Below are 26,991 nucleotides of genomic sequence, written 5' to 3' on the forward strand. Positions count from 1 at the left end.
CTCTACCACACCTCCTAGATCAGCTTTTTCCCCCTGCTCACCCCCTTACTCCATCGGGGAACGGGATGCACTTAATGCCCCGGAGGTTGTAGCGTGAATCTGCCTGACTGAGCACACGCCTCCACTGTGTCTGCTGCTTGTACTTTCAGTGCCCACAAATCCAATGGCACCCAATACCAGTTTTAATTCAAGTTATTGCCCTGCATGGTGATGTGGATTATGTGTTACTGCGAAATGCTTCTGTACAAGGAGTCCCTCTGTAGCCATCTTGTGTTTGGTATCAGTCTGGCTATACCTTCAGAGCATGTGGGTTTTGCTGTGTCTGCAGAAAACATCTCCAGGAGATTGCATCCTCTAGCAGCAATGTTTTTACCAGCTTCACCTGGGATTGGGACTCCAGCAAGACCTCAGAGCTTCTCTCGGGCATGGGAGTGTCTGTCCTTAAGAAGGACAAGCTGGGCAATGAAAACATGCCACAGGACCTGTTAGTGTCACCCTGTCCTCCTCAGAAATGGCAGAAGGTGAAGGAAAAGGATTGTCATTGTGCACCGGCCTCAGCTGCTCCAAGGCAGAGTCAGGTACTGTCACCCCAGTCCAGGTTTCATCTGCCGTTCAGTAGATGGAGAGTGGGCATCACAAGCCTTTAAGCAGAGGTGATGTGTCCAGCTCCAGAACTGTGGCCCACGTATGCCATGCTTGGCTCCTGCCTAGACCCGCCAGTCCCTGTGTGCCTGAGGTTTGTGCTGTGTATCCCTGTGTCTGTCCATTCATGCTGCTTGGCACTTGGGTCGCATCTTGGCCCAGCAGGGCCCTGAGCTGCATATGTTGCTCTGCCCGTGGGACCCACTCTAGGAGATGTTTCACCACGTGCCAAGCAGGGCCAGGCTCCTCACAAAATACAGCTGCGACTGCCAGATGAATATGATCTATTGGTGCTGCTGTCCTCAGTATAATTTTGAAACCCGGGGCGGGGGGGGCTTGTATTTTTTTTTACTTAAGCATCTAAGAAGTAAGAGACTCAGTCCTCAAGACCAAAGGGATCCAGATCCACATCTTTTGCTGTGCAGGCTGTGAGGTATGCCAGAGGGGCAGCATCTCCGCTTCTGTTGGAGTTGAGCTGTGAGCAACGCGAGGGACCCTGCCAGAGAGTTACAGGGAAGGTGCAGCAAAGGGTGTAAGGCTCCTGGGCTGAAAAGGGACTGGCAAGGAAAGAGCAGGGCTGTAATCTGAAGACCTGGGGCACTTGAAGAAGGGGTGATGGGATGCTGGGTTCCTTTCCCTGGTATCAAAATGTGTTTTCAGACTGCAGCAACTATGTAATGCAAAATAGAGAAACAACTCTTTCCAGACACCAGGCTGTCATATGAAAGGTGAGAATGTCCTCAGACGGCCCTGCTTTTAAATAAGAGGGAGTGCTGGGTCATAGGCAGCTGTTCTTCAGCTCCACCACCCAGAAATCTCCCATGTGACTGTCAACACCTTCTGGAGCCCTGTATCTACTCATGAGAAGCTGAAATTGCACCACATCTTTCAGATAATTCTTGGGAGGGTGGGGGGGTGTATTGGGTTTGTGTGCAAGGTTTTGGTAGTGGGGGAGCTACAGGGGGGGCTTCTGTGAGAAGCTGCTAGAAGCTTCCCCTGTGTCCAATAGAGCCAATGCCAGCCGGCTCCAAGATGGACCCACCACTGGCCAAGGCCGAGCCAATCAGCAACAGTGGTAGCGCCTCTGGGATAACATATTTAAGAAGGGGAAAAGTTACTGTGCAGCAGCAATTGCAGCCAGAGAGAGGAGTGAGAATATGTGAGAGGAACAACTCTGCAGACACCAAGGTCAGTGAAGAAGGAGGGGGAGGAGGTGCTCCAGGCGCCAGAGCAGAGATTCCCCTGCAGCCCCTGGTGAAGACCATGGTGAGGCAGGCTGTCCCCCTGCAGCCCATGGAGGTCCACGGGGAGCAGATATCCACCTGCAGCCCGTGGAGGACCCCATGCCAGAGCAGGTGGATGCCCAAAGGTGGCTGTGACCCTGTGGGAAGCTGGCGCTGGAGCAGGCTCCTGGCAGGACCTGTGGAGAGAAGAGCCCACACTGGAGCAGGTTTGCTGGCAGGACTTGTGACCCTGTGGGGGACCCACGCTGGAGCAGTCTGTTCCTGAAGGACTGCACCCCGTGGATGGGACCCATGCTGGAGCAGTTTGTGAAGAACTGCATCCCGTGGGAAGGACTCACATTGGAGAAGTTTGTGGAGGACTGTCTCCCGTGGGAGGGACCCCATGCTGGAGCAGGGGAAGAATGTGAGGAGTCCTCCCCCTGAGGAGGAAGGAGTGGCAGAAATAATGTGTGATGAACTGACTGCAACCCCCATTCCTCGTCCCCCTGCTCTGCTTGGGGGGAGGAGGTAGAGAATTCGGGAGTAAAGTTAAGCCTGGGAAGAAGGGAGGGTGGGGGGAAGGTGTTTTTAAGATTTGGCTTTATTTCTCATTATCCTACTCTGATTTGACTGGTAATAAATTATTTTTTTTCCCCAAGTCGAGTCTGTTTTGCCCGTGACAGTAATTGCTGAGTGACCTCCCTGTCCTTATCTCGACCCATGAGCCTTTTGTTATATTTCCTCTCCCCTGTCCAGCTGAGGAGGGGGAGTGATAGAACTGCTGTGGTGGGCACCTGGCATTCAGGTCGTGGTAGTTAGCATGCATGTTTTAAGGAGCACTTTGTAGTACCTGCTTTTCTCCGTGTACCATGCAAAAGCATAGCTCACCTTGGGCTTCCTTCTGGGAGCCTGATGTGCATAGGAAGGATGGGGATTTCAGCAGGGGAAAAAAAAGTAGTCCAATACCAGATTTCTGAGGCCTCCTTTTTGACTTGTCTTTCCCCTCCCGCATTCAGGTGAGTGTACAAGCCTTAGAAGTAATGAGATGCTCTTGTTTCCTAAATGAATATGTGAATAAGATTATTGTCATTATTTTTCCATAGCTTTAGAATGTATACTAAGTTGATGTTATGGAAAGTTCTGCATTTGCCTGTCATACATAGGCAAAGATGATAATAATATCTTCCTACAATGAAGAGCTGAAAGGGGGATGAGTAGTGGGCTGGTGTATGTATAGCCTAGAGAGAGACTGTAGTGCTTTTAACAACCAAGCCAAACAAGGCATCTGATAAACAGGCAAAAATGAACCAGCTTTAACTAAAACACATTCACTCTTTCCCTAAAGGTATTTCTTGGGATGCACTTCCAGATGAATTGCTATTGGCAATCTTTGCATATTTGCCCCTAAATGACTTGCTGAAAGTTTCCTTGATTTGCAAGAGATGTCATCTTCTCTCGTAAGTATTACTTCTCATCACTTAGCACTAAGAAAACATTTGCTTCCATAGATTGATAAATGATCTGGTTCTTATCTTGTATATTCATGTATAATTCAATTTGTGCTGTATGTGGGTTATATGTATGTATTATCAAAAGATGGCTCACATTTTAACATTAGTAAATTCTATTAAATGGCTTTCTCTTCTCTGTCTTTTGTGACACTGAAAACCTTCTGTGGTTGTACTCATAGTTCTGACCCTTCATTACTCACTAACAAGTAAAATTCTGTGCCTTAGGTTTGATGAATCTCTCTGGTAGACTCTCAATCTGACTAGTAGAAATCTGCTGCCAGGAGTGACTGGACAGTTGCTGCCTGCAGGTGTTACTGTATTCTGCTGCCCAAGATCTTGTATTGGGAATCCATTGTTTAAAACAAGCAAGTAAGGCTTTTTGTCCATGTTCTAGATCCTGAAACCACGTCTCAAATATTCACAATTTCTCTGTGTATTTTTGGTTTTAACATCTCCACCAGTAGTAGCATTTGTGCTGTCTCTGTGGAGTGTGGAAGAGCTGATCAGTGGTTAAGCATGTGTTGAAATAAGAGGATCTGCATTCAACTGTCAGTTATTTAAAATCAAGTTAATGTAATTTTTGAAAGTATACTTCAAGCACTATCATCCACTTGCAATTTATTTTTTGTAGAACCAAGAATTGTCAGCCTCTCCAGCATTTTTATATGTGAAGCTCAAAAAAATTGTTTAACTCCAGCAGGATAGACTTGCAGCTGTTGTGATGAATCCTATAAATGCCTTGATGATAAGAGTTCTGCAGTTTTGGCTGGTAGCTTAGCAGTAGGCCAAATTAGCTTAGTATGTCCAGTGTGCAGCTGAAGTACAACAGTATAATTATTTTCTGCAAGCTTTGTATGCTTTTAGTGTATTTGGTATATTTATGGTATGGGGAATTTGTGGAGCAGGTTTTTAATGTAATTTTAGTAACCTGCCTTTCTCCTTTTTTGGACCTCTCCGAGTTCAACATATGGATTTGTCAAACTGCACAGTGTCTGTTGCAGATCTTCTTTGTCGGTGTGAAAGGCTGCAGAACCTCAGCTTGGAGGGACTAGTGCTTTCTGACAATATCATCAAGTGAGTAACATGTTTGGGAATATTTGGTAAATACCTTCTGTTTGGTGCTGTCATTTTGTGCAGGCTAGCGAAAGAATGCAGTTGAGAGTTGTCCATTGTGGGAGTTTTTTGAAATGGCCAGTTTTAGGCACCTAACAGAGCTAGCTGGTAGGCTAGATGAGCTGCCTCTTTCCTCTCTATCCTCCAAGAGATGAGGTGAGGAGGAAACACCTCTCTAGAAGAGTTTGTTAGGTTGTTTGTTTTTTTTTATTATTCCCCAGAGTAAGGGGAGCCTAGAGAAACTGCTCATCTCTGTAGGGTTTATGTGTCCCTTGGCTGTTCCTGCAGCCAAGCTGCACAGCAGAGCTACTTCTATTTTCCCATTTCTGTGCTCCCAAGAGAGCTTTGTGTTTGGCATACATGTTCTTTTCTATTTTAAGGGGTCCCAGCAGCTCTCCCACCAGATGCCCTATGTGCTTCTGCACCATTTCTCACTTCTTTGTTGACCTTCACTCTGAGCATCTGGAAAATTACAGATTCTGTCAAGCAGATGAACTGTTGTTTGGTTAAACTGGAAAGACACTAATGGGTGTGCAGTCAACCACCTGTTCAATCACATCAGGTGATTGTGGAGGTGCCAGGGACCATAGGTCAGATGGCAGAGGCTCTGGGTGTCCTGCTTTCTACTTTTGAGCTTTCTGAGCTTTTTCATGAGTTTCCTTAATCATCCTTAAAGGAAGTCTTGTTGGTGGGTAAAACCCATTTATGTCCTTTTGATTATCATGTAAATTTGATTTTTCTCAATGAAAGCAATATGTGATCCTCACAAAGCTCCCTTTGCAATCAGAGTATGGCATGAATGGCAGAAAACTGTGCCCTTTCATCCATCCATGATAGAATAATCCTTCAGTAACCTTTTACTTTATGAAGCACTGTGTTCAGATTGACAGTTCCAGTGATTAAACCACCTGCTGGCAGGAAGTCACTGAATTGAGCCACAGTCAATCTGGGATTTATATCCTGATCTTTCCACCGACTTCCTGTGAGATGTTGGACAATTTACTTAATCTTTGCTTCAGCAAAAGCATGTTTGTAATCAAACTGCTGCAAGTTCATAGACAGACAAAGCCTTAATATTTCTCTGCCTCTCAGGGGTAGATAATGCTATCTATTGCTTGCTCTGATTACTTGGATCATGAGCCCTTTAGAGAATGGCAGTCTGTATAGTGCACAGTGAATAGCAGATGGCAAACCTGATCTGGGCTAGGAATGCTAGTGGCAACCTAGGACCATTGCTTTTATGACAGTACAGTATGCGTTGGCTTCACCACTGCATGTTCTCCAGTGATATTCTGGGGGAGGGAGAAAGCTTCTAATTTCTTTTAACTGTTTTGTTTTTTCATTTACATATAGATTGCCAGCTAAAGGCTCTAGTTGTGCTGTTTTCTGTGTCTTTGTCCTCTGGTTACATCTACAACACCTGCACATAAAACAAATACTTTGTCCAGCCCCGAATAGTGATATGCTATAGGTAATCAAGCATGTAAAGAGAATTAAGGTCACAACATGGCCAATGCTTATATAAAACTATAAAGTATTTTATGCTAATTAGGATTAATTGGTCATCTGACCAATACTAATAATGGATAGCCAAAGGTCTCTTTTCCTCTCAATGTGAACATCTGTTCAGTAGGAACAGATTCAGGTCACCAACCAGAAGCAAGATGAAAAGACAGTGTCTCCCCTTGGCAGTCCTCTGAGAGAACCATTTTACTTCCTAAGAGATTATTGAATCATTCTGATTGGAAGTGGCCTTGGGAAGTCACTTCAACCTCTTGCCCAGAGCAGGGTCTAAATTCAGCACTGGCCAGGTTGAGGAGGACTTTCTCTGGTTGGGTCTTGAAAACCTCCAAAGACAGATTCCACAGCCTCTCTGGGCAACCTGCTCCAGTGCTTAATTATTGTCATAGCGAAATTTGTAGTCATGAATACAGGAACCTGGTAGTAGATGTATTACAGTTTGAGTTCTGATATTTATCTAATACAGTTGATATTTTTAAGGCAAAAACTTATATTTCAGTCATTCTTCCAAACAACTCTTTGTTCATTTGTGTGTAGGTTGGAGGAGCTGAACTTGTCCTGGTGTGACTTCACGTTACTTCAAAAGTAACCCAATTAAATTTAAGTGGATACAGACAGAATCTGCAAATATCAGGTAAATAGCAGCATGGCATACATTTATCCCACTATGGGATAAAGCAGCGGGCTTTATATTTTCTTCTGGTTGGCATATGCTGTGTGTAGTAGAAATATCATGCACTAACACTGATTTTGTGCTCTGTATAGCTTGATGTTCTTGCTGTCAGAGAATCTTACTCATGTCTCTGGCTCAGCCATGAGGGACGAGATAATTTGTCTTCTGAATTTAAAAACAGTCAGGTGAAAGCTCATTTCATCTTCAGTTGAAAGGTGTATAGCCTGCACTTCTGAAGTAAGCCCTGGAAACAAGATACGCTGGATCCCATGTTCCACTGTGAACTAGCCTTCCAGATACTGTGGGAGGGAGCTCAGTTCTCGAAGCCTTCTTAAGGCTTCTGCTATTGTTGCTGCTGAAGGTGTCTTCCTAAAGAGAACAGTCTTGAGTTTCAGCCTGACGTGATGTCCTACAGATACCAGTTAATTTGGAAGGCAAATAATCTCAGCAATCAACATAACTATTCACTTGCTAATAGTTCTAGGAGGGAAAGCTGCGTAAAGTTGCAGGGTAAAAGAAATTGCAGAAAAATCTAGATTTGGGGAGAGAGGGCACAACAAAATGGACAGGAGCATAGATAAAGGGTGAAATGGCTTTGGTGGTGAAGAGAAATTCATTTTCTCAATGAGCAAATGTGACAATAGGGCATTGGCTGACAAGCAGGTAGGTGGCACACAGGCTGAGACCTCCCTTTGATCTGTTTAAATGTCACACAAACCTTGGCATGCATTCCCTTGTGGGGAAATACACCAATCTACTTTTTATCTCAGCCCCAAAACCATAAACAAACGCACTACATAATCTCCTCCAAATCAAGAATTTGAACCTTCTGTTGGTCTGACCATTAGAGACAATATGCAGAGCTCTTCTGTTTGCAAAACACTTTCTATGAGTAATTTTACTGTTTCAATGAAACTTAGAAGGCATAAGATTTGAAGAGTTTACTAACCATCATAATTTAAGTATTGTTTTCTTTAGTTTTTGCGTGTGAATTCTGAAATACCAAAATCTTCTTGTATGTTGATATTGACCTTGCTAATAGTGGCCTTTTAGATGATATCTGAGTCATAGGTGATTCTATGCTATTTGCAGACAATGAAAACATGGTCTCAAGAATTTACAGTTTAAATCAGGAAAACCATAATATTCTGTCATGAGGGAAGAACTTTCTGTGGGTAAAAACGGAGACCACCTAAAGAACTTGATGCTTGTATTGGGTTTGCGTGGCAAGGTTTTGGTAGTGGGGGAGCTACAGAGGGGACTTCTGTGAGAAGCTTCCCCTATGTCTGATACAGCCAATGCCAGCGGGTTCCAAGATGGACTCGCCCCTGGCCAAGGCCGAGCCAATCAGCAACGGTGGTAGCGCCTCTGTGATAACATATTTAAGAAGGGGAAAAAGTTACCGCGCAGCAGCAATTGCAGCCGGAGAGAGGAGTAAGAATATGTGAGAGAAACAACTATGCAGTGTGGTGGGTTGACTCTGGCTGGATGCCAGGTGCCCACCAAAGCCACTCTATCGCTCCCCCTCCTCAACTGGACAGGGGAGAGAAAATATAACGAAAGGCTCGTGAGTCGAGATAAGGGAAGTTTAATAAAGCAGAAGCAAAGGTCGTGCACGAAAGCAAAGGAAAACAAAAGATTTTATTCTCTACTTCCCATCAGCAGGCGATGTCCAGCCACTTCCTGGGAAGTAGGGCTTCAGTACGCGTAGTGGTTGCTCCAGAAGACAAACGTAAATAACGAATGCCCCTCCTTCCTCCTCCTAGCTTTTATTGCTGAGCAGATGTCATATGGTATGGAATATCCCTTTGGTCAGTTTGGGTCAGCTGTCCTGGCTATGTCCTCTCCCAAGATCTTGCCCACCCCCAGCCTACTGGTGAGGGGGGGAATGTTGGAGAGACAGCCTTGATGCTGTGGGATCACTGCTCAGCAGTAGCCAAAACCCTGGTGTGTTATCAACACCTTTCTAGCTACCAATACAGAGCACAGCACTATCATTGTCCCAAAAATCAGGATTCTTTCACCCGGTGTGCAAAAAAGCCGATTAACACACAGAGTCGAGATATTTGTTTATTTTGTGTCCGCACAGAGATGGGTGCTAGGTGGTAACTCCACAAAGCTAGCACACCTGGTTAACACCCAGTAAAGCATTTTATACCTTTCGAGCAACAGTTATCAGTATTTTTACAGTTTCGCTGAGTTACCCTCGTTCCTATTGGTTCTCGCAAACCTCATCTCCACTTGAAGTTGCAGCGTCCTCCTTTTTTACTGCGCATGTGTCCTGGTTTCGGCTAGGACAGAGTTAATTTTCTTCCTAGTAGCTGGTATAGTGCTGTGTTTTGGATTCAGTAGGAAAAGAATGTTGATAACACACTGATGTTTTTAGTTGTTGCTAAGTAGTGTTTATCCTAAGTCAAGGATTTCTCAGCTTCTCATGCCCAGCCACCAAGAAGGCTGGAGGGCACAAGAAGCTGGGAGGGACACCGCCAGGACAGCTGACCCAAACTGGCCAAAGAGCTATTCCATACCATATGACATCATGCCCAGTATATAAACTGGGGGAGCTGGCTGGGAGGGGGGATCGCGGCTCGGGAAGTAACTGGGCATCGGTCAACGAGTGGTGAGCAATTGCATTGTGCACCACTTGCTTTGTATAGTTTAATTCTTTTAGTATTACTATTGTCATATTATCATTATCATTGTTTTTCATTCCTTTCTGTCCTATTAAACTGTCTTTATCTCAACTCACGAGTTTTTTTTCCTGATTCTCTCCCCCATCCCAGGGGTGGGGGGGCAGTGAGCGAGCGGCTGCGTGGTGCTTAGCTGCCGGCTGGGGTTAAACCACGGCAGTCCTTTTTGGCGCCCAACGTGGGGCACAACGGGTTGAGATAACGACAAATCTGACTGGAATGTGTTAGAACAAATTTGTTAAACATACATTATATTAGTTCACTAGTCACTGGTCACAATGTTGATGTATTCGCTCTCAAAGTTGGTGCACTTGTTCTTAAAGGTGCAGTACGTAATACCTTACTTGCAGTATATGCTCCCTGTTGTGCTGTTTATCACCCGTGGGAACTGGGCCAGAGTTATCATGTTGTTCTACTTTGTAACACTGGCTTATGATACGATAGAATTGCTGGTCGTGAAACTAATCTGGTATTTGTACTCAGCATTGCCGTCACCTCCGTACTTCAGGAGCCGTCTATCAGAAACTATTAATAATTACACCTTGTACCTTTTCTCATCGGAGAGCCAAGCCACGGGGGAGACACATTTCTTCACCTTCCCCTTCTCCTCCAGGCAAATTACAGTGGCTCTTGAGAATTTTGAATATCCTTGGGATGTTCAAACCAGCATGTTCCTATTGTTATGTCTCCTGAACGTGTTCCAGGTCTTGTTTAAGGTTAAACAACTGTTTAAGAATACCACCCAGAGATCTGCCCCAAGGCTGGATAGTCATGGGTGGCATGGCATGTGGGAGAATATGGGCAGGTATCTAGAGAACTTCTCACCTCCAATGGTTTGGAACTTCACTCCTGAACAACTACAGGACCCTGATGAAGTGATAGACTATCTGAAAGGAAAATGCTGTGGCGATTCCAAAGACGCACAACTTATCGCACTGTGCTGGGCCCTGGCTAGTATCTACCAAACACTGCTCGATACTGTGCAGCACCCTCAGGGGGAAGGGAGGGAAAACAGACCGACAGATACTGTGGCTACTCCAACCCCTGCAACAGACACAGCGGCTACTGCAACCCCAGTGACAGGCAAGGCGGCTACTCCAGCCCCCACAACAGACACAGTGGCTACTCCAACCCCCACAACAGACACGGTGGCTACTCCGACCCCTGTGACAGGCGCTGCGGCTGAACCAGAGAACCAACCTGTGCCAGTATCAGTCGCCCCTATACAGAAGAAGAAATATACAAAAAAATCAGTTCGTTTAACGAAGGATGAAGATGAACCAGGGCCATCACGAGAACAGGAGGAAGAGGCAGAACCAGAAGTAATCACCCGATCTCTATCCCTGAGTGAGCTGCGGGATATGCGAAAAGATTTCAGCCGTCGTCCAGGCGAGCACATTATCACCTGGCTGCTCCGATGCTGGGACAATGGGGCTAGTAGCCTGGAATTAGAGGGTAGGGAAGCCAAGCAGCTGGGATCACTTGCTAGGGAAGGTGGCATTGATAAGGCGATTGGAAAAGGGACACAAGCCCTCAGCCTCTGGAGGCGACTCCTGTCAAGTGTGAAGGAAAGGTATCCCTTCAAGGAAGATGTTATATGTCAACCAGGCAAGTGGACCACCATGGAAAGAGGTATTCAGTACCTGAGGGAATTAGCTGTGCTAGAGATGATTTATTATGACCCGGACAGTTTACAATTACCCAGAGATCCAGATGAAGTTCAATGCACATGACCCATGTGGTGGAAGTTTGTACGGAGCGCACCATCATCGTATGCCAACCCATTGGCAGTAGTAACTTGGAAAGACGAAGAGGCACCGACAGTGGATGAAATGGCTCGCCAACTCCGGCAATATGAAGAAAATCTCTTTTCATCCCTACGAGCCTGTGTCTCGGCTGTGGAAAAACTGTCTGAAAAGTCCGAAAAACTGATCGAACTGATCGAAAAGTCCTACTCCCCACCTGTACAGACCAATATCTCAGCTATTAGGAGTGAGCATTCCTCTGCTCAAGAGAGAGAATATAGAAGGTACACACCACGGGGTACCCTGTGGTTTTACCTGCGTGAGCACGGAGAGGATATGAGGAAGTGGGATAGAAAACCTACCTCGGTCCTAGATGCACGGGTACGTGAATTGAAAGGAAAAACAACCACAAAAGGGGATTCTTCCAGGAAAGATGCCGCTCCGGTTGCCAGACAAAGTAGAAGGGCTTCTGACCCTCTTGAAGGGACCTCTAAGTCATTTTTACAAGAAGTGAGTAACAAATACTCTGACCAGGATTAGAGGGGCCCTGCCTCCAGCCAGGTGGAGGAAAGGGACAACCGGGTTTATTGGACTGTGTGGATTCGATGGCCTGGCACATCACACCCACAGGAGTATAAGGCTCTAGTGGATACCGGTGCACAGTGTACCCTAATGCCATCAAGCTATAAAGGGGTAGAACCCATCTGTATCTCTGGTGTGACAGGGGGATCTCAACAGCTAACTGTATTGGAGGCTGAAATAAGCCTAACTGGGAATGAGTGGCAGAAACACCCCATTGTGACTGGCCCAGAGGCCCCATGCATCCTTGGCATAGATTATCTCAGGAGAGGGTATTTTAAAGACCCAAAGGGGTATCGGTGGGCTTTTGGTATAGCTGCCTTGGAGACAGAGGGAATTGAACAGTTGTCCACCTTGCCCGGTCTCTCTGAGGACCCTTTGGTTGTGGGGTTGCTGAGGGTTGAAGAACAACAGGTGCTGATCGCTACCACAAGGGTGCACCAGCGGCAATATCGCACTAACCGAGACTCCTTGATTCCCATCCATATGCTGATTCATCGACTGGAGAGCCAAGGAGTGATCAGCAGGACTCGCTCACCCTTTAACAGCCCCATTTGGCCAGTGCGAAAGTCTAATGGAGAATGGAGACTAACAGTAGACTATCGTGGCCTGAATGAAGTCACGCCACCGCTGAGTGCTGCTGTGCCAGACATGCTAGAACTTCAATATGAACTGGAGTCAAAGGCAACCAAGTGGTACGCCACAAGTGATATCGCTAATGCATTTTTCTCAATCCCTTTGGCAGCAGAGTGCCGGCCACAGTTTGCTTTCACTTGGAGGGGCGTCCAGTACACCTGGAATCGACTGCCCCAGGGGTGGAAACACAGCCCCACCATTTGCCATGGACTAATCCAAAATGCACTGGAAAAAGGTGGAGCTCCAGAACACCTGCAGTACATTGATGACATCATCGTATGGGGCAACACAGCAGAAGAAGTTTTTGAGAAAGGGGAGAAAATAATCCAAATCCTTCTGAAAGCCGGTTTTGCCATAACACAGAGTAAGGTGAAGGGACCTGCACAGGAGATTCAGTTTTTAGGAATAAAATGGCAAGATGGACGTCGTCACATCCCAATGGATGTGATCAACAAAATAGCAGCTATGTCTCCACCAACTAATAAAAAGGAAACGCAAGCTTTCTTAGGTGTTGTAGGTTTTTGGAGAATGCATATTCCAAATTAGAGTCTGATTGTAAGCCCTCTCTATCAAGTGACCCGGAAGAAGAATGATTTTAAATGGGGCCCTGAGCAACAACAAGCCTTTGAACAGATTAAATGGGAGATAGTTCATGCAGTAGCCCTTGGGCCAGTCCGGGCAGGACCAGATGTTAAAAATGTGCTCTACACCGCAGCCGGGGAGAATGGCCCTACCTGGAGTCTCTGGCAGAAAGCTCCTGGGGAGACCCGAGGTCGACCTCTAGGGTTTTGGAGTCGGGGATATCGAGGATCTGAGGCCCGCTATACTCCAACTGAAAAGGAGATATTAGCAGCATATGAAGGAGTTTGAGCTGCTTCAGAAGTGGTTGGTACTGAAACACAGCTCCTCTTAGCACCCCGACTGCCGGTGCTGGGCTGGATGTTCAAAGGGAAAGTCCCTTCTACACATCATGCAACTGATGCTACGTGGAGTAAGTGGGTTGCACTGATCACACAATGAAGTCGAATAGGAAACCCCAGTCGCCCAGGAATTCTGGAAGTGATCACAGACTGGCCAGAAGGCAAAGATTTTGGAATATCAGCAGAGGAGGAGGTAACGCGTGCTGAAGAGGCCCCATTGTATAATAAACTGCCAGAAAAGGAGAGGCAATATGCCCTGTTCACTGATGGGTCCTGTCGCATTGTGGGAAAGCATCAGAGGTGGAAGGCGGCCGTATGGAGTCCTGTACGACAAGTTGCAGAAACTGCAGAAGGAGAAGGTGAATCGAGTCAGTTTGCAGAGGTGAAAGCCATCCAGCTGGCTTTAGACATTGCTGAACGAGAAAAATGGCCAATACTTTATCTCTATACTGACTCATGGATGGTGGCCAATGCTCTGTGGGGGTGGTTGCAGCAATGGAAGCAGAGTAACTGGCAACGCAGAGGTAAACCCATCTGGGCTGCTGCATTGTGGCAAGATATTGCTGCCCGGCTAGAGAACCTGGTTGTGAAAGTACGTCATGTAGATGCCCACGTACCCAAGAGCCGGGCCACTGAAGAACATCAAAACAACCAACAGGTAGACAAGGCTGCTAGGATTGAAGTAGCACAGGTGGATCTGGATTGGCAACATAAGGGTGAATTATTTCTGGCTTGGTGGGCCCATGACACCTCAGGTCATCAAGGAAGAGACGCAACATATAGATGGGCTCATGATCGAGGGGTGGACCTGACCATGGACACTATCGCACAGGTCATCCATGAATGTGAAACATGCGCTGCAATTAAGCAAGCCAAGCGGTTAAAGCCTCTTTGGTATGGAGGACGATGGCTGAAATACAAATATGGGGAGGCCTGGCAGATTGACTACATCTCACTCCCACACACCCATCAAGGCAAGCACCATGTGCTTACAATGGTGGAAGCAACCACCGGATGGCTGGAAACATATCCCGTGCCCCATGCCACCGCCCGGAACACTCTCCTGGGCCTTGAGAAGCAAATCTTATGGCAACACGGTACCCCAGAAAGAATTGAGTCAGACAACGGGACTCATTTCCGGAACAACCTCATAGACACCTGGGCCAAAGAACACGGCATTGAGTGGGTGTATCACATCCCCTATCATGCACCAGCCTCCGGGAAAATCGAGCGATACAATGGGTTGTTAAAGACTACATTGAAAGCAATGGGTGGTGGAACTTTCAAACATTGGGATACACATCTAGTAAAGTCCACCTGGTTAGTCAACACTAGAGGATCTGCCAATCGGGCTGGCCCTGCCCAATCAGAACTTTTACGTACTGTAGAAGGGGATAAAGTCCCTGTAGTGCACATAAAAAATATGCTAGGGAAGACAGTCTGGGTTACTCCTGCCTCAGGCAAAGGCAAACCCATTCGTGGGATTGCTTTTGCTCAAGGACCTGGATGCCCTTGGTGGGTGATGCGGAAGGATGGGGAAGTCCGATGTGTGCCTCAAGGGGATTTGATTTTAGGTGAGAATAGCCAGTGAATTAAATTGTATTATGTTAATTGCTATATAACCCTGCCACTGTATGTTATCATTAGTATAGTTGTTATATGCTATATCAACAGTATTACAGTAAGAATTATCTAAATTAATAAAGAATGAACTTTGATAAAACCAAGTGAAGTGCAGTAGTGATGGAACCAGGACTGACTGCAGCATGCAACAATCCAACACTACACACCATCCTCCTGCTGCGCCCAATGTCATCTGCTCGCTGCACTGCACCAAAGCCTGATCCTGCTCTGCCAACTGAGCGGACTTCGCACCATCCCTCCTGCCCAGACAGACTGTTATGATAGATGGAGTCCAAAGTCATGGACTGAATGAACTCAACAGACATTTTAAATGGACATTTTAAAGGTTTATACATTAAGGGAATTATATCTGTGTGTATATGTATTAAAAGGCAGCAAAAGTGGTGGTGATTAATTGAAAATGCATTGGAAATTGTGGGACCTGGACATGATGTAGGTGGTATAGAATAAGGGGTGGATACTGTCCTGGTTTCAGCTAGGACAGAGTTAATTTTCTTCCTAGTAGCTGGTATAGTGCTGTGTTTTGGATTTAGTAGGAAAAGAATGTTGATAACACACTGATGTTTTTAGTTGTTGCTAAGTAGTGTTTATACTAAGTCAAGGATTTCTCAGCTTCTCATGCCCAGCCAGCAAGAAGGCTGGAGGGGCACAAGAAGCTGGGAGGGGACACAGCCAGGACAGCTGACCCAAACTGGCCAAAGAGCTATTCCATACCATATGACATCATGCCCAGTATATAAACTGGGGGGAGCTGGCTGGGAGGGGGGATCGCTGCTTGGGAACTAACTGGGCATCGGTCGGTGAGTGGTGAGCAATTGCATTGTGCACCACTTGCTTTGTATAGTCTAATTCTTTTAGTATTACTATTGTCATATTATTATTATCATTATCATTGTTTTTCATTCCTTTCTGTCCTATTAAACTGTCTTTATCTCAACTCACGAGGTTTTTTTCCTGATTCTCTCCCCCATCCCAGGGGTGGGGGGGCAGTGAGCGAGCGGCTGCGTGGTGCTTAGCTGCCGGCTGGGGTTAAACCACGACAGCATGTTCTGTGAGGAAGGGGCTTCTGTTGGTAGGGGGCTCTCCCTACCCGAGGGCGGGTTTTCTAGTATGTTAATTAGGAGAGTTCACTCAAAGTTCAAGTAGCTCTTTGGTTGCCCTTGTGCTTATCTTGGTATTTCTTTACCCAGCTAACTTATGGTGTCATCTTGTTTCTCTTCTCAAGGTTGCACCTTGTTAACTAAGTAGCATCCTTTGGTTTTGTTTCTCGCATATCTCCAACACTATGAGGGCTGCTATGGGGAAAATTAACTCCATCTCAGCCAGATCCAATACACGCAGACACCAAGGTAAGTGAAGAAGGAGGGGGAGGAGGTGCTCCAGGCACCAGAGCAGAGATTCCCCTGCAGCCCATGGTGAAGACCATGGTGAGGCAGGCTGTCCCCCTGCAGCCCATGGAGGTTAACAGTGGAGCAGATATCCACCTGCAGCCTGTGGAGGACCCCACACCAGAGCAGGTGGATGTCCGAAGATGTCTGTTTTGCCTGTGACAGTAATTGCTGAGTGATCTCCCTGTCCTTATCTAGACCCATGAGCCTTTTGTTATATTTCCTCTCCCCTGTCCAGTTGAGGAGGGGAGTGACAGAGCAGCTTTGGTGGGCACCTGGCATCCAGCCAGGGTCAACCCACCACAATGCTCTAAAAGGGTATTTTAAGTGTGGAAAATTTTTGGTATTTTTTCACTACATGTAAGAATTTCAGGCATCTCAACATTACTGCGTCTCAGATTTCTACAGCAATATCATTTGAATTACTCACTTGCTAAGTTGCTGGTGCAACTGACTTTTAAGGATACTTCTTTGGATTAAATGGATCTATTTTGCTGAGGATTTAAAAAAGTACCTGTAAGGTATCTTGATAGGCAGACTATATGCTAGTCTAAATGTATATCTTTTTAACAAAAAGTTGTGTTTCAAATGTGGGGTTCCAGTAGAGAAAATGTAAATGAACATATATGGAAGTGAGTAGGCTGTATAAAGCATGCCTATCTTGTTACTGAAAGATAGGCTGACTGTGGTGACTTCTTCAGATGTTAAAACACTGGTGGAAAGATGTCCTTCTCTTGTCCATTTAGGTCTAAGGTAAGATGACCTGTGCATCTAGTCCTTAAATCCTTATGGTTCAGAGGATTGCCAATTCTATTGCTGTGCAGTAATTATATAGCAATAATGCATGAATGTGTAGGATTTGCACAACCAGAAAATGCTTTCTATGCTAAACCTACAAAAGATTTGCTATTTGGCGTGACCTAATCTGGAGCAGGTAACTAACTTTAAGATTTCTTTGTGTCGTGGTTTAACCCCAGTCAGCAACTCAGCACCACGCAGCCGTTTCCCCCTTCCCCCTCCCAGTGGGGTGAGGAGGAGGAAAGCAAAGGAAAAAAAGTAAAACTCGTGGGTTGAGATAAGAACAGTTTAATAACTAAAGTAAAATGTAATACTAACAATAGTAATAATGAAATATAATAATAATAGTAATGAAAAGGAATGCAACAAAAAGAAGGGGGGGGGGGGAAGGAAAAAAAACCAGTGATGCACAATGCAATTGCTCACCACCCGCTGACCGATGCTCAGTTAGTTCCCGAACCGCAATCCGCACCGCCTGGCCAACTCCCCCCTGTTTATATACTGGGCATGACGTTCCATGGTATGGAATACCCCTTTGGCTAGTTCAGGTCAGCTGCCCCGGCTCTGCTCCCTCCCAGCTTCTTGCACACCTGCTTGCTGGCAGAGCATGGGAAACTGAAAAGTCCTTGGCTTAAGATAAGCGCTACTTAGCAACAACTAAAACATCAGGGTGTTATCAACATCATTCTCACACTAAATCCAAAACACAGCACTGTACCAGCTACTAAAAAGAAAGTTAACTCTGTCCCAGCCGAAACCAGGACAATATCCACCCCTTATTCTATACCATTTACGTTATGCCCAGATCCCACACTTTCCAATACATTTCCAATTAATCACCATCACCTTTCCTGTCTTTTAATATATACGTATAGATATCATTCCCGCAGTCTATGGGCCATCTCTATCAAATGTCTGTTGAGTTCATTCAGTCCATGACTTTGAGCTCCATCTATCGTAACAGTCTGTCTGGGCAGGAGGGATGATGCAAAGTCCGCTCAGTCGGCAGAACAGGATCGGGCTTCGGTGTGATGTGGCAGGCAGGTGACATTGGGCGCAGCAGGAGGATGGTGTGTGTTGTCGGATGGTTGCATGCTGAAGTCAGTCCTGGTTCCATCACTACTGCACTTCACTTGGTTTTGTCAAAGTTCATTCTTCATTAATCTAGGTGATTCTTACTGTAATACCATTAATATAGCATATAACAATTATAATAATGATGACATACAGTGGCAGGATTATATAGCAATTAACATCATACAATTTAATCTATTGGCTGTTCTCACCTAAAATCAAATCCCCTTGAGGCACACATCGGACTTCCCCATCCTTCCGCATCACCCACCAAGGGCACCCAGGCCCTTGAGCAAAAGCAATCCCACGAATGGGTTTGCCTTTGCCTGAGGCAGGAGTAACCCAGACTGTCTTCCCTAGCATATTTTTTATGTGCACTACAGGGACTTTATCCCCTTCTACAGTACGTAAAAGTTCTGATTGGGCAGGGCCAGCTCGATTGGCAGATCCTCTAGTGTTGACTAACCAGGTGGCCTTTGCTAAATGTGTATCCCAATGTTTGAAGGTCCCACCACCCATTGCTCTCAATGTAGTCTTTAACAACCCATTGTATCGCTCGATTTTCCCAGAGGCTGGTGCATGATAGGGGATGTGATACACCCACTCAATGCCGTGTTCTTTGGCCCAGGTGTCTATGAGGTTGTTCCGGAAATGAGTCCCGTTGTCTGACTCAATTCTTTCTGGGGTACCGTGTCGCCATAAGATTTGCTTCTCAAGGCCCAGGAGAGTGTTCCGGGCAGTGGCGTGGGGCACGGGATATGTTTCCAGCCATCCGGTGGTTGCTTCCACCATTGGAAGCACATGGCGCTTACCTTGACGGGTTTGTGGGAGTGTGATGTAGTCAATCTGCCAGGCCTCTCCATATTTGTATTTCAGCCATCGTCCTCCATACCAAAGAGGCTTTAACCGCTTGGCTTGCTTAATTGCAGCGCATGTTTCACATTCATGGATAACCTGTGCGATAGTGTCCATGGTCAGGTCCACCCCTCGATCACGAGCCCATCTATATGTGGCATCTCTTCCCTGATGGCCTGAGGTGTCATGGGCCCACCAAGCCATGAATAATTCACCCTTATGCTGCCAGTCCAAATCCACCTGAGCTACTTCAATCCTAGCAGCCTTGTCTACCTGTTGATTGTTTTGATGTTCTTCAGTGGCCCAGCTCTTGGGTACATGGGCATCTACATGACATACTTTCACAACCAGGTTCTCTAGCCGGGCAGCAATATCTTGCCACAATGGGGCAGCCCAGATGGGTTTACCTCTGCGTTGCCAGTTACTCTGCTTCCATTGCTGCAACCACCCCCACAGAGCATTTGCCACCATCCATGAATCAGTATAGAGATAAAGTATTGGCCATTTTTTCTCATTTAGCAATGTCTAAAGCCAGCTGGATGGCTTTCACCTCTGCAAACTGACTCGATTCACCTTCTCCTTCTGCAGTTTCTGCAACTTGTCGTACAGGACTCCATACAGCCGCCTTCCACCTCCGATGCTTTCCTACAATGCGACAGGACCCATCAGTGAACAGGGCATATTGCCTCTCCTTTTCTGGCAGTTTATTATACAGTGGGGCCTCTTCAGCACGCGTCACCTCCTCCTCTGGCGATATTCCAAAATCTTTGCCTTCTGGCCAGTCTGTGATCACTTCCAAAATTCCTGGGCGACTGGGGTTTCCTAGTCGACTTCATTGTGTGATCAGTGCAACCCACTTACTCCACGTAGCATCAGTTGCATGATGTGTAGAAGGGACCTTCCCTTTGAACATCCAGCCCAGCACTGGCAGTCGGGGTGCTAAGAGGAGCTGTGTTTCAGTACCAACCACTTCTGAAGCAGCTCAAACTCCTTCATATGCTGCTAATATCTCCTTTTCAGTTGGAGTATAGCGGGCCTCAGATCCTCGATATCCCCGACTCCAAAATCCTAGAGGTCGACCTCGGGTCTCCCCAGGAGCTTTCTGCCAGAGACTCCAGGTAGGGCCATTCTCCCCGGCTGCGGTGTAGAGCCCATTTTTAACATCTGGTCCTGCCCGGACCGGCCCAAGGGCTACTGCATGAACTATCTCCTGTTTAATCTGTTCAAAGGCTTGTTGTTGTTCAGGGCCCCATTTAAAATCATTCTTCTTCCGGGTCACTTGATAGAGAGGGCTTACAATCAGACTCTAATTTGGAATATGCATTCTCCAAAAACCTACAACACCTAAGAAAGCTTGCGTTTCCTGTTTACTAGTTGGTGGAGACATAGCTGCTATTTTGTTGATCACATCCATTGGGATGTGACGACGTCCATCTTGCCATTTTATTCCTAAAAACTGAATCTCCTGTGCAGGTCCCTTCACCTTACTTTGTTTTATGGCAAAACCGGCTTTCAGAAGGATTTGGATTATTTTCTCCCCTTTCTCAAAAACTTCTTCTGCTGTGTTGCCCCATATGATGATGTCATCAATGTACTGCAGGTGTTCTGGAGCTTCACCTTTTTCCAGTGCAGTCTGGATTAGTCCATGGCAAATGGTGGGGCTGTGTTTCCACCCCTGGGGCAGTCGATTCCAGGTGTACTGGACGCCCCTCCAAGTGAAAGCAAACTGTGGCCGGCACTCTGCTGCCAAAGGGATTGAGAAAAATGCATTGGCAATATCAATTGTGGCGTACCACTTGGCTGCTTTTGACTCCAGTTCATATTGAAGTTCTAGCATGTCTGGCAGGGCAGCACTCAGCGGTGGCGTGACTTCATTCAGGCCACGATAGTCTACTGTTAGTCTCCATTCTCCATTAGACTTTCACACTGGCCAAATGGGGCTGTTAAAGGGTGAGCGAGTCCTGCTGATTACTCCTTGGCTCTCCAGTTGACGAATCAGCGTATGGATGGGAATCAAGGAGTCTCGGTTGGTGCGATATTGCCGCCGGTGCACCCTTGTGGTAGCAATTGGCACCTGTTGTTCTTCGACCCTCAGCAACCCCACAACCGAAGGGTCCTCAGAGAGTCCGGGCAAGGTGGACAACTGTTCAATTCCCTCTGTCTCCAAGGCAGCTATACCAAAAGCCCACCGATACCCCTTTGGGTCCTTGAAATACCCTCTCCTGAGATAATCTATGCCAAGAATGCATGGAGCCTCCGGACCAGTCACAATGGGGTGTTTTTGCCACTCATTCCCAGTTAGGCTTATTTCAGCCTCCAATACAGTTAGCTGTTGAGATCCCCCTGTCACCCCAGAAATACAAATAGCTTCTACCCCTTTACAGCTTGATGGCATTAGGGTACACTGTGCACTGGTGTCTACTAGAGCTTTATACTCCTGTGGATCTGATGTGCCAGGCCATCGAATCCACACAGTCCAGTAAACCCGGTTGTCCCTCTCCTCCGCCTGGCTGGAGGCAGGGCCCCTCTAGTACTGGTCATAGGATTCTCCACTCACTTGTAAAAATGGATTAGAATTCCTTTTCATAGAATCAGGAGTAAGATCAGCCCTTCCACTCTGTCGGCCACACCGCTCGCAGTGCTCACTGGAGGCTGAAGCAACCATTTTCCTGGAAGAACCCTCATTTGTGTTTGTTTTTCCTTGCAATTCACGTACCCGTGCATCTAGGACCGAGGTAGGTTTTCCATCCCACTTCCTCATATCCTCTCCGTGCTCACGCAGGTAAAACCACAGGGTACCCCGTGGTATATACCTTCTATCTCCTCTCTCTTGCCCAGAAGAATACCTTCTCCTAATAGCTGAGGTTTTGGTCCGTACAGGTGGGCGGCCAAACTTATCCTCAAATCGCTGGAACTCTTGGGACCATTTCTCGGCTAGCGTGTCTGGCAGTTTCTCCACAGCCGCGACGAGGGAGGAAGTGAGACTTTCTTCGTATTGCCGAAGTCGGCGAGCCAATTCATCTACTGTTGGTCCCTCCTCGTCTTTCCAGTCCACTACTGCCAATGCACTGGAATACGATGATGGTGCACTTTGTACAAACTTCCGCCACATGGGTCGTGCACATTGGACTTCATCTGGATCTGTGGGTAACTGCCCATCGTCTGGGTCATAATAAACCATCTCCTGCACGGCTAATTCCCTCAGGTACTGGATACCTCTCTCCATGGTGGTCCACTTGCCTGGCTGACATACAACATCTTCCTTGAAGGGGTACCTTTCCCTCACGCCCGATAGAAGTCGCCTCCAGAGGCTGAGGGCTTGTGTCTTTTTCCCAATCGCCTTGTCAATGCCCCCTTCCCTAGAAAGGGATCCCAATTGCTTGGCTTCCTTACCCTCTAATTCCAAGCTACTTGCCCCATTATCCCAGCATCGGAGCAGCCAGGTGATAATGTGCTCGCCTGGATGATGGCTGAAGTCTTTTCGCATATCTCGCAGCTCACTCGGGGATAGTGACTGGGTGATTATCTCCGGTTCTGCCTCTTCCTCCTGTTCTCGTGATGGCCCTGCTTCACCTTCATCCTTCACTAAGCGAACTGATTTTTTTGTATATTTCCTCTTCTGTATAGGGGCGATTGATATTGGCACCGGTTGATTCTCTAGTTCAGCTGCATCATCCATCGCCAAGGTTTGAGTAGCCACAGTGCCTGTTGCTGGGGTTTGAGTAGCCACAGTACTTGTCATAGGGATTAGAGTAGCTGCAGTAGCTGTCGCCAGAGTTTGAGTGGCCGTAGTGCCTGTCGCCAGAGTTGGAGTAGCTGCAGTCGTGGGAGCTGATCTCTGGGTGGTATTTTTAAATAGTTGTTTAACCCTAGGCAAGATCTGAATCACATTCAGGAACAGGCTGATTCCTAGCAGTACGACCATACTAAGTTCAACATCCCAAGGATATTAAAAAATTACAAACTCCTCCAATGCTATTGCAATTAACCTGGCAGAGAAAAGGAAGATGTGGGAAGATATCTCCCCAATAGGTTGGCTCCCCGAGGAGAAAAGGTAGAAAGTGCAATTATTAATATTCTCTAGGAGATAGCACCCGAAGTACGGAGATCTGTCCTCCACAGATTGGTTCCCAGAGGAGAAAAGGTGAAAGGTACAATTATTAATAGTCTCCCATAGGCAGCTCCTGAAGTACAGAGGTGACAACAATGCCGAGTACAAACACCCAATTAGTTTCACGGCTTGCACTTCTATCATATCATAAACCAGTGTTACAAACAACAACAACATGATAACTCTAGCCCGGTTCCCACAGATGATAAACAGCACAACAGGGAGCATATACTGCAAGTAGGGCATTACATAACGCAATTTCAAGAACCACAACACCAACTTTGAGAGCAAACGAACCCACATTGTAACCAGTAACTATCAAACCAATACAATGAATACTTATAACAAGTTTGTTTTAACACACTCTGATCAGATCCGTCGTTATCTCAACCCTTCAGGCCCCACGTTGGGCGCCAAAAAGGCTGTCGTGGTTTAATCCCAGTCAGCAACTCGGCACCACGCAGCCGTTTCCCCCTCCCCCTCCCAGTGGAGTGAGGAGGAGGAAAGCAAAGGAAAAAAAGTAAAACTCGTGGGTTGAGATAAGAACAGTTTAATAACTAAACTAAAATATAATACTAACAATAATAATAATGAAATATAATAATAATAGTAATGAAAAGGAATGCAACAAAAAGGGGGGGGGGAAGGAAAAAAACCAGTGATGCACAATGCAATTGCTCACCACCCGCTGACCGATGCTCAGTTAGTTCCCGAGCCACGATCCGCGCCGCCCGGCCAGCTCCCCCCAGTTTATATACTGGGCATGACGTTCCATGGTATGGAATACCCCTTTGGCTAGTTCAGGTCAGCTGCCCCGGCTATGCTCCCTCCCAGCTTCTTGCACACCTGCTTGCTGGCAGAGCATGGGAAACTGAAAAGTCCTTGGCTTAAGATAAGCGCTACTTAGCAACAACTAAAACATCAGAGTGTTATCAACATCATTCTCACACTAAATCCAAAACCCAGCACTGTACCAGCTACTAAAAAGAAAGTTAACTCTGTCCCAGCCGAAACCAGGACACTTTGTAACCTCAGCATAAATGTTACATACATATAGGATTTGTTAACTAACAAGTGATTGTAGTTGATAGGTAGAGTGGAAGGAAACATTTAGACACATACAGTTTATGAGCCTAGTATCCTAGAGAAGGTGTAGTTCAGCTCTGATATAAATTTGTTACTTGGCCATAGAACTGTAAAAAAAATAAAAAGTGTATTTTGGTTTTGACCTAGTCAATTAAAATAATTTGAAATCTCATGTAATTGCCTTTTCATGGCATGAGTTCTGCTACAGAATATCTGCCTGCAGAGAAGCTTATGCTTCACTTGCCCTTCAGTGAAAATGAAAATTCCTCCCCCCCACACACACTAGAAATGGGTTACTTCCATACTAAGGAAAAAAAAAAAATACTTCAGTGGTAGAAAAAGTTGTTAATATTCATTAAACTTCTCAGCCTGAATTTTAGAAATATCAAATTTACTGCTGCTTTATACTTAAACCTCTATTTCATGTGTTCTCATGTACAGTGACAGCGTGATGTTGAAGCCTGAGTGCTTCCAGTATTTTCATCAACTCATCTTTCTACAACATCTGTGTCTTAGCCAATGTTATCAGATATCACCCACTGCCTTAGTGTAAGTAATCTCTAAATAGCTTTGGTTTGCTATTCATAGAGAGAATAAATGAATTTAAGCTTATTTTATTTTAGGCTTAAAATTGCAAGTACTGTTTTGAAAAACTTACTGGTACAAGGAATTAGGAATAAGGTACTAAGATAAAATAACCTGACTAGTAGAGCATGTACCTTTGAGAATCCAGACTGGAACCAAAGTTATCTGAGATAATCTTTCCGTGATGTCAGTCTGTACTCATGGAACTTGCTGCTCAGTGTGTGCATAGTGTCTTCCCTTAATGGCATTATACTACTTGTCCTCATTACTGTGAGGTACAGCTGGAGGTTCCAGTCCTGCCAATGACCAGTATTAGTGTCAATATTAGGCTTTCAATTATGCAATAAGGAAGGTTAGTCCTTTGGAAAAGTTAACAGTGTGGATAGTACTTGCTGACTAGCTAATCTGTGTATATTCCTTTGCTTTTGTATGCACCTGTTATTGGTTGCCACTGAAACACAGCTTATTTATTTGCTTGTGGGGTTTTTTTTCTGCCTTTTATTATTATAGCAGCTATCCATCTTAATCCTCTCGGGAAGGATGTCAGTCTTAAGGAAATGATCAACACTAAGAAAGAGGTTGTGAGAGGAACAGGACTATCAAAACAGGAAACTGAAGAACCTTTTCTGTAGTAGCACGTGCTGTCACGATGATAGCTTGTGTATCCCTGCCTTCCAATTTTGTCCAATACTTGCTTACAGACACATAGTTTACATGATGACTGGGCAGATGTGAAGCAATCAAGAAGCCAGGGCTGGCTACTTACCAAAACAACGTAACAAATTGGAGATCAATAATACCTAGGGGCTTGTGTCCTCTGAGCCACATCCTGAAACTTCATCTAGGGCAATTCCTTCCACTTGTTCTAAATATTCAAGTCCAGGGAAATGAAAGGGGAGGAACCAGTTTGTTTTCACTCTATGTGTGAGAGAGAGTGAGAGAACAGTAAGAAGCAATTTATTCAACTGGTTTCCTGAAATAACAATACAGAGAACTAGTTTCAATTAAATATGTGCTTTTAAAAAGTAGGAAGGGGAATTTAGCTTAAGTAGTTATTCACCTTACTTCTAAAAATTTAGTAGAAATGCAGTTATCTAGTTAGGATACAGACTGCAAAAAAAAACCCAAAAAAACCAAACCAACCTGTTTTCAGGTTAATGATTCATTTCTTATTGCTCTCTTTCTAGAGAACTTGGTGAAATTCCAACATTAAAGACTCTTCAAGTATTTGGAATAGTGACTGATAGCTCCTCAAGGAAGCACTTCCTGACATGAAGATCAATTGTTCACACTTCACAACTGTTGCAAGGCCAACTGTTGGCAGTAAAAAGAACCATGAGATTTGGGGCATCAAATGCAGATTGACACTGAGAAATCCTAGTGGCTTATAATCATGTACAATGCACTGGATGCAATAGACACGCTATGTGTAGTGAAGCTCCTTAAGCAGCAGAGTGCTGGAGCACCTTTAATCGTAGTATTGTTTTCATAAAAAGCATTCTAACTTGATTTTATGCCTTAATGTAGTTTCATAAATATTTTTACAGTTTGTTTTTTTTACTTGAAGCCTTTAGAAATCTGATGATCTCTGAGCAATTGTAGAAATTTCTTTTAAGTCTTGGTTGGTTTGTTTTTTCTTTTTTATAAGGAGAGCTTTTTTTTTTTTGAGAGCTTTTTTAGAAAAAATTATGAAACAATCACTATAATTAAACAATATCAGCCTCTGGCAACTGTTGCAGGTTCTGATGCAGCTTTTGTTGCTCTAAGGTGTTCTAAAGATGCTTTTTAGTTAACTCTTCCAGCTCTATAACTCCTGAAGCAGCTTGCAGAGGTGCTAGATGTCTTAATAAGGCTTATTAAGGAATTGTCTTGGTCTGAGTTTGCAGAACTCAAAAACAAATAATGGTATTAAACTTATTCAAATCCTTAATTGAACAAGATGTATAGTAAGATGAGAAGTTACCCACTGTTTGTGAGAGGGGCAGAGGACTGAATCTGAATTCACCAAACCTGAAAACAGTGAACAGGAAAAGGGAGCTCTCTCTTAGCTGCTTTTGTATAGAGCTCAATACTGTACAAGTAAGAAGTTTTTCTTTACCAGGCCACAAAGGTAACATCTATTTTTAGCATTCTTTATTATTAGCAAAATATAGGCTGAAAAGCCCATTCAGAATAAGCATGTGTAAAAGTAGATGCT

General features: G+C 45.4%; 1 pseudogene; it reads left to right on the forward strand.

Moving 5' to 3' along the window:
- Positions 1 to 425: 425 nt before the first annotated feature.
- On the forward strand, positions 426 to 26,185 carry LOC127029012 (S-phase kinase-associated protein 2-like; annotated as a pseudogene).
- The last annotated feature ends 806 nt before the right edge of the window (positions 26,186 to 26,991 follow it).

The sequence above is a fragment of the Gymnogyps californianus genome, unplaced genomic scaffold, assembly GCF_018139145.2.
Source record: "Gymnogyps californianus isolate 813 unplaced genomic scaffold, ASM1813914v2 HiC_scaffold_61, whole genome shotgun sequence".
Lineage (NCBI taxonomy): Eukaryota > Metazoa > Chordata > Aves > Accipitriformes > Cathartidae > Gymnogyps > Gymnogyps californianus.